Source organism: Papaver somniferum, unplaced genomic scaffold (assembly GCF_003573695.1).
Source record: "Papaver somniferum cultivar HN1 unplaced genomic scaffold, ASM357369v1 unplaced-scaffold_150, whole genome shotgun sequence".
NCBI lineage: Eukaryota > Viridiplantae > Streptophyta > Magnoliopsida > Ranunculales > Papaveraceae > Papaver > Papaver somniferum.
The window spans coordinates 4,710,828-4,720,180 of NW_020624377.1; the positions used below are offsets into that span (position 1 = coordinate 4,710,828).

Consider the following 9,353-nt stretch of genomic DNA (forward strand, 5'->3'; position numbering starts at 1 on the left):
GCGAAGGAATGAAACAGCGCTGAGGAATTATTCATATTTCCGCCCTTTGTAAAAAGAAGAAAACTATGCTCGCAGGCGAATTCGAACTTGCGACCACGAACGCACATTCTGTGCTCTTGACCAATTGTACCGCTTCGCATGTGTGTAATAATTAAACGACCGCACAGGTTTATATTATATTCACTCATAACTGTTCAAAAGTATATCAAAAATATGTGTAAGGGAGGATTCGAACCCGTGACTCCTGACTTGTATACTTCCATGCGAACCAACGAGATGAGAAGAAAATGAAAAATATGTAATTGTGCGAATTCGAACTCGTGACCTATTGTTTCTTCGCTCAACCTTGAACCATCTGTGTGATTTTCTGTTTGCGACAAAAATCACAGCCACCGCCTCTTAACCTTATCTTTGACTTCCTTCACTTCTTCCACATTTGCCTTTCTTTCCTGTTGTCATTGGATTTCCGCAAACTTCAAGATCATTTGTCTTCTGAAGATGAATTTCTTCCATATTTCCTCTTGAAACTTTGTAGATCTAATGAGTTCAACTCTAGCAATTGATAATTTCTTTTAATCTTCTTCAATCCAACAAGCAGGTAATGTTTCTAGCGCCAAAATGTAGTTGTAGGAAATCCTACAACACACCCCATTAACTATTTCTAGATCTAAATCTATTTAATAATCAAAATAAGCATTAAAGTGCTAAAATTATAAAGAGAGACACAAGGATTTTTACATGGTTCGATCATTGTGATCTACATCCATGGTTCTTCATTATGATTATTTGTAATTACATTTAGATTACATTGAGACTCCATTAATGAGTATTTGGAGCTCTAGGTTCTTTAAGGAAGAAGAAGATAATAATAAAATACAAATTCTATTTTCTCTCTACCAATGTGTCCTCGCCAAAGTGTCTAGCTTCCCTTTCTCTCTCCTGCCTTTCTCTTTATATAAATATTTACATAGTGGATGACAGCTCACATGTAGTGGAGTACAACTCATCTTATCTTATTCTTGTGCTAACTTCTGCCTTATTCCTGTGCTAACTTCTCTCGCACGTGTGCCACGATTCTCGCATGCTAAGATGATTGCATATTGCACACTAACAAATGTCTTGTGCGATATTTTGATCCTACAATCTGCTTTCCTCTTCCACTCCATAGCTTTTTTCTTCATGTTTTTACCTCTCTCTCCTTCCATTAACTCCCTCACTAAGCTTTCAACTTCATCTCGCTTCACATTGTTATCGATCTCCATAACGACTCCCCAGTGCTTACATAAGTACCTGCAATTTGGTTGTTGGTCTGCGAAAAACGGCCAAAAAATCATAGGAACTCCACAACACAAGCTTTCAAGGATTGAATTCCAACCGCAGTGTGTCAAGAAACCAGCTATTGATGCATAATTTAGTACATCTTCTTGTGGGCACCAATTTTCTATTAGTCCTCTTTCTTTAATCTCTTCTGCAAATTCAGGTGGCAAAGTAGCCGAATCACCGATACCAGATCAGGTCTTATGATCCATAAGAAGTTATGCTTACTGTTTGCTAGTCCCTATGCAAATTCGATGAGTTGTTGAGTACTCATAACAGTGACGCTGCCGAAATTTACATAAACGACTGAGTTAGGTTCTTTGGAATCAAGCCATTCTAGACATTTGGTATCCTCTACCCACATATTTGATCCAAGAGATTGCGACTCACTTAGAGGAATTTGATTGAGGAGTGAATGAAGAGGACCAACTGTGTAAATTGGAGGCAGTGAAAACTCAGACTTGACTGCATCCAAAACCTCCATCTCCAGGGCATCAAAATTATTGAAAATCAACGTTGTAGCATCATAAGTTCTTTTAGTTTCTCGTATCGAAAAATCCATCATAGGGTCGTTGGGATCGGCCGTTCGGACGAAGCTTGGTAAATCTCTGAATCTGATATCTTTTACACCGGGTATCCAGTCAATTAGTGTCTCCCCCATTGTAGATACAAAATATAAGCATCAACACGTGGCAATTGATTAAGGCATCAGCAAACATACAATTTCACATCAACATACACTACATCTTTCTTATGTTAGCTTAATTATTAAGCTAGGGATATTTTAGTAAATAGCTTTGTATCTCTTTCCTTTATAAAGGAAGGGATTAGGTCAGAGAAAGGGATTCCTCTCTTCTCATCGATTGGACCTCTTTACTTACCTCTTCACTTGCAGAGCTCCTCATTAATGGAGGCTCTTCATATACATAATAAAATCACTAACCCGTGGACGTAGGCCTGAGTATGCCGAACCACTTTAAATATGGTGTCAACATTCAATATAGCTCACCCCATTCTTCTTATATTTCACTTATCATTTCATTGATTTCATTTTAACCATTAAATCAAATTTGTTTGTGCTACTGCATTTTCAGTAGTCACAATTTGGCGCTAGGAAACTGGGAGAGATGTTAAAGAATTTATTTCTCCTGTATTTTATTCAAATCAAGTCTATCCAGTGACGAATCTATTTATTTTTCTCATACTTCTGTGAAGAATTTACTTGGATAAAAAAAAATCAGATATCAACACCACCCAATATTTTTTCTCTCATTAAAAAATGTCATATCTTTTCATTTTATTTACCGATAGATACTACTAACTGCTTTGATTCCTCGCCGGTACAAGAAAGTAGAAGGGCACGCAGTTGGAAACCCGGCGTACAGAGAATCACGATGCTCAGATGGAAACCCGACGGAGAAGACATCAGCTACTCCAAGCACGCAGCACCGGCAACGCAGAGAAATTTGGACCATGGAAGTCGCAGCCGAAGAATATGAAGTTACATAAGTTGCGTCATTAATATTTAACTAATTTTCTGACACCTGTGAAACCGCAGGTACAGATACGCAGATGCAAGCTCCATTCCCGCAGCTAAATCTCCGAAGCCTCAATTCCGTTGTTCAAGTCCCTCCCCGAAGCTTCAGTTCCGCTGCTCAGTTTCCGATGCCCAACTCCTAATCCGAAGCTCAAAGACCGATGATCAACTCCCGCTCTGAAGCTCAAATTCCGATGATCAAATCCCGCTCCGCATCTCAATTCAACTCCGAAGCTTCAAGCCCGTTGCCAAACTCCCATTCCGAAGCCTCAATCCGAAGACTCAATTCGGAAGCTTCAATCCGCAGACTCAATTCCGAAGCCCAATTCCGCAGATTCAATTCCGAAGCTCAACTCCGTGGTTAAATTCTGCATCTCAGGTTGAACTCCCCGGATTCAATTCCGCAGCTCCAACTCCGTAGGATATCACCCAGCGTAATCACAACCTCCTCGCAACAGATAAGTTTCATTTCCTTTTCCGTTTCATTTGATATAATTTAACATGGTTTGTTCAATCCATGTCTCTAATCTATATGGATTATCCGCTCATGTGTGAAATGATCCACTCTTCCTATACATTTTCTTGCGTACCCAAAGGCTGCAGGTATGATTTTCATTTTGTGTGGCCTAAATAACAAATTGTTTAGTCACACCTGAACTTGTATGCTTAACATGTTTGGTAAAATGCTTAGCCGAGCCACTAGTATGGTTTTAAGTTTCACATCCTCTGCTTAGTTCTAATTCATGTTCAAATACCATCAACAAATTGGTTTCCGTTTTTTATATCTAAATTAACTAATCATCTTGATCTTATTCTAGTTTTACGACTTAAATTTAGGCTCTTAAATCAACGGATAGTTGTTATGTGAATCTTGTTTGGTGGGGCATTGAATTCAGTAAAGCCTCAAGAGAAGCTCTGCGTTGTCACTGCGGCTAAAGAAAAGAAGCTGCATCACCCATGAGATAGTAGTTGATTGTGGAAATGATAAGCTTTACCTATTTCTTTAAGTTTTAATTCTGGTTTCACTTATTAACATGCCTATTTTGGTTTTTAATCTTTTACCAAGGGGACTAACTATCCAACTCGTGTTCTAGTTGGATTATTGATTTGTAGGCTCATCTCAGAATCAATGGATGATCACTACTCGTACAACATTCTGGAAAGTCTAAGACAAGAGTTTGCTAAATGAAATTTCGCACTGTACTTCACAAGTGTTTTCCTCACTCATTAATATCTAATATATTACACTGTTTTGTTTCATGAAAGTGCAGGGGAAGAAATTGAATATTAGCAAATTATTTCTCAACTGATGATAGTTCTTACTTTTATACAATAAACCATTTGCACTAACATTAAATTGTTTGATATAACAAAGGAATTCAGTAACGCGTGGTTGGATCAAGGTTTGGTTTAATTTCTAAGTGTCCTAGTTGCTTGACTTCCTTGTCGGTTCACTTTATACTGATACAAAATTGTATTTTGCAGCAGTGTTACTGATCAATTTAGGATTATAAAATATTTCACCTAAAAGTGACAGGGCATCATAACTAAGGAAGGAGCAGCAACACTTTTGGCGCGAACAAGAATGAGCATAACCCAACACACAGTCTTATATTGCTACACTCTCAGCTGGGAGGACTTTGGCTTATATGCTACTCTTATCATTACTAACAGTGCATTTGATTGTTATATTATTACTATACCACTACCCTTACTACTATTGTCGGCGCTTGACTATTGAGTTCCACCTTTCAGTTCCTAATGCCACATGGTGCAGGCCTCAACGTCACAAATAAAGAAGACCATAGAGAGAAAAGATAAGTGTTTAGTTATATCGTTAGTCTTTAAATTTATTATATGGCACTTTTGATGGCTCTTCTTCCTGACAGGGTAGGGGCAAAAGGTGAGCTATTAGCAGGGGCAAGGGCCAGCTATCAGCAGATATTTTGAAGGGAACTGTCAGCCAGTTCGCAAAGCAAAGAGAAACCATGCGCACCAAAGCATGACGCTAGGACAACTAGTGGATCTAATTTAAAGAATTTTTTACCTCAGTTCCTCGTCTTTTAATATATCACCACCACTTAATGATCATTTTTTTATTTTTTTTGAAGAAATCATTCAGTTTTCACCCATCTGAAATATGCTTTTTAAGATTTTCATAGATAGTTCGCAGTTGTGACAAGTAAGGACCCAGGTCTATCTCCTCGTCTTACGGTGGGGCACGGATTCTTTTCCTCTCGAAAGCGTCAGACACCCAGCTTCCAAAAGCAAAAGGGGGGCAAACATACATTGAACAATATAAGAGCTTAATTAGGTAGGGGACAAAAATCCCATGGTGCATCCCGCAATGCCACAAAAAAAAAATACCATAGAGAAAAAAGATAAGTGTTTGATTCTCTGGCTAACCTTTATAGTATGATAAAATGGCATTTGTTGTTGCTCTTCTTCTTGACGGTGCAGGGGGGATATGCAAACTTCAGACAGGTTGTTTCTCAACTACATTTGCCTATTAACCATCCTGTCTTCTAATCTTTTGTGAAATGTTTTCTAATCCTTTGTTGATATTTTGTGTGAATGTTCCTCAACTGAATTTTCTTATTGATCATCTTGCTTACCTTCTAATCCTTTCTGCGAATTATTAACACTTGATACCATTTACGTGTTTACCACTCTCTTTAATCCTCAACATTGCATTTTTATTGTCCCTTTTCTTGAAAACACAGGTGAAAAAATGCGTTAATGGAAGGTTGTTTCTCAACTGTTGTACTCTCTCGATAACCTGTATTGTTACCTATTCATTATTACTCTCTTATTAATCTTTATTTTCGAATCTCCTATTGTGTTTTTCTTGAAAGCGCAGGTTCAAGAATGAGTTGAGTCAATAGCAGGTTTCTTCTCAACTATCTGTGCTCTCTTGACAATTTTTATTGTTACATCATACTGGGGAAAGCACTTACGTGCAATCTCTCAGGACTTCCCCGTAAGTGACTATGAGTGTATGACCGGGGGGAAGGCTTCCAGAAGAAAGAGATACCCAACATGACACGCCTTTGGCAGCTCGGCGGAACGGGTGTTTGTTTATATTGCATACGCCACGTTACCAAGAGTTTCGGATCCCCACCGCTTGGTAATCCCCTGGCCAGGGTTTAGCCAGCGGGGTGACAGGTCCACACGTAACGCAAGGTAAAAACCCCTTGTGAGTTTAAGTTTACGAGATCAAACACTCATCCCACACTTACAAAATATGGACTTCAGCACCAATCGATGGTTTGATCCGTAACAGACAAGACATAAAGCTGCCATGTACATATGCTGCTACTGTTGAGTGCTGGACATAACTGTTAAGACACATTTGAGCTCTTTGTTTGCAGGGATGTTTCAGAACTTCGGTAAATAATAAGGGAAGGTATTAATACTTCGGTGTATCATATTCTTTACCGAAATTCTTCTATAGAGAGCCAAGCCATTCAACAAGAGGCAATACTTCTTATTACTCCTTATAAACGCTAAAGAGTGGTATTTCTCTCTTATACTTCATACTTCTAATTGGTTATACTTCGTGTACTCCATATTGGGTATAATTCATACTTCTTATTTAAGAATACTTCATGCTCATTATTGGTAGTGCCTCAGACTACTCCAAGGATTGATAATTCTTATTTCGGCACTTTATACTTCTTACGAGAAGTATACTTCTTCAGCAATTTATACTTCTTGCTTCTAGTACTTCCTATACTTCTTATATGAGAAGAGTACTCCAAGTACTTCAAGTACTTCTTATACTTCATGCTTCTTGTCGAAGAGTACTTACTGCGGAGTCTTATTTTTATCATACTTCTATTCGTTAGTGACCATTGTTACTTCGTGTACTTCTATAATCACTCCACATACATCATATATGTTTCTCAACGATAATTATCTCATTACCTATACACTCATAAAGTCTTCTATTACAGGAATCTTTTATACTTATTCAGGAATCAATGCTTATTATTATTAATTGTGTTTCCATAAGGACTAATGTGTTATAAGCAGGAGCAACAAAAGATGCCGGCGCCACTGGATCCAGTCCAGGCAAGCTGCTAGTACATGCAAAGCAGAGCTGAAATCATCTCACGCTACAACTCCAATCACCATAGTCGAAGAAACAACCAGTTGCCTAGGCCACAACGCAACAAAGAGATCCACACTTTCTGCTTGTACAATTGTAACAGAATGATGCAGTCTAACTTAACCCAACTTACATGTGTACGCATACAGCAAATGTTAACGGTTTAGTTTTAATTTTCTTTGGTTTTGCAGGTATGTAAGCCAAGAATGGTACATCCAGCTTACCCTCAACAGCAGATTCCAATAGCATTGGACATGAACCTCGCAGATTCAATCATTGAGCTATACTAGCATTTTTGAAGTTGATCAAAGATGCCTTGGAATCTCGCAAATAATGGGGGAAAGTACATATACTCCGGCGTAGTTTTACATTCTTCACTTCAATTCCTACACCATCAACAGCAGCAGGACAACCATAAGACCTATGCAAGAAGGAAGAAATGCAACTAGAGCAGCATAGCGTGAATCTACTACTGGGGAAGGATCAACTCGAGACCAAAAGACAGCTCCATCAATCAAAGAAAAACTCAAGCCACCTACAGGTCAAGTTAAAATTTATTTAATACATGTTTGAGTCTCTGAGCAGTGCTATTTTTTCATTTCAGAAAAACGTAACCAAGTGTTCTGTACAACACAATTCCGAAGAACTCAACCGTCGACCATTACGCACGACTCAACAGGCAGATAACTCCAAGCTACAGAATAGAAGGAAGATCCCTCTATCAGCTCCAGAATGCACACGCCACAGTCGCTTGCCTATAATCTGTTGCAACGAAGTCCACCACGCTCCCAGCAAGACACATAGCACCAATGTGCAGCCATCTCCATAAGAAGCTAAAATCTCTCGTCATGACAAGGCAGGGAAAAAGCAACCACCGGGGCAACACAATAACCAGGAGCAAGACACTTCACACCATGCCAAGAGGCACCAACGAAATGGTAGTCGCATCAGACCTAGCCAAGGCGCAGCATAAAGCATATCAACATCAACTGTCAAAGCAAGGTACAAGCAAGACATGAAGACGTTTTCTTAAGGATTGTTCTTCGAACAAACCTTATGAAAAGGGGAAAATTGTAGATACAAAATATAAGCATCAACACGCGGCAATTGATTAAGGCATCAGCAACATACAATTTCACATCAACATACACTACATCTTTCTTATGTTAGCTTAATTATTAAGTTAGGGATATTTTAGTAAATAGCTTTGTATCTCTTTCCTTTATAAAGGAAGAGATTAGGTCAGAGAAAGGGATTCCTCTCTTCTCATCGATTGGACCTCTTTACTTACCTCTTCACTTGCAGAGCTCCTCATTAATGGAGGCTCTTTATATACATAATAAAATCACTAACCCGTGGACGTAGGCCTGAGTATGCCGAACCACTTTAAATCTGGTGTCAACATTCAATATCGCTCACCCCATTCTTCTTATATTTCACTTATCTTTTCATTGATTTCATTTTAACCATTAAATCAAATTTGTTTGTGCTAGTGCATTTTCAGTAGTCACACCCATGTAACCGTTGGTTAGATAAATCTCATCTGCAACAAAAAACCATTAAAAAGGTCAAAACACATTTATATTTAACGAAGTACAAGTGCACATAGATCCTCTACATCTTAGTTCTGCGTACCTTTTAGTGGAACAAGAACTCATTGGACAAGATGCGGAAAGTGAAGAAGACAAATCAAGGCACAAAAGCTAAATGGCCAGTATGTCATATCTGGAATTCCAAACTCTTTAGCTGCTTGTAGAGTGAAGCTCAGAGAACCATCAGATATTATACAACTCACAGGAGGGACGTTTGAATCTGCAGAGTTGTTGAGTTTTTTGATAAGATTTCGAAAAGGTTCTAAGCAGTTCGTTTGTGTGGAGACGGAGAGAGATAAGACATCTTGGGTAGCATTTGGATTGGTTGGTGGTGGTAGACCGTCAGGGATTGTTTCGAAACGAAAATCCGGTAAGCCTTTAAGTGAATCTTGTCCCCTTGTATTTAATAAACGTTGATGATTGAATTCTGTGTTGACAAAGGTTATATGAACACCTCTGAAATGAAACGCTAGCTTCATCATGGAAGTTATGTGATTCTGAAGTGGGAAGGGGATGCAAACCACATGGATCTTCTTCTCCATTTTGTGTGTGACTGTGGTGATCAAGGGAAGAATAATTGTTGCTATCTTAACACATTCTTCCCCACATTCTTATAGGAGTGTATAGCTTTCAAGTTTCAAGTTTCAACCATAACTGTGTATGCGTTATTTTTGACAGCTGCAGGAAGCAACTGGTCTTTATTGTTATGCCCTACTCACATATAGTACTACACTCACTATCCAAGAGTTAAAATCCTCAACTGTTTTATAGTACATCTTCCAAAATCTGTGCCAGC

At 38.7% G+C, this 9,353-nt stretch overlaps 1 pseudogene; it reads right to left on the minus strand.

Moving 5' to 3' along the window:
• Positions 1 to 1,013: 1,013 nt before the first annotated feature.
• Positions 1,014 to 9,099, minus strand: LOC113336053 (annotated as a pseudogene).
• Between the last annotated feature and the right edge of the window lie 254 nt (positions 9,100 to 9,353).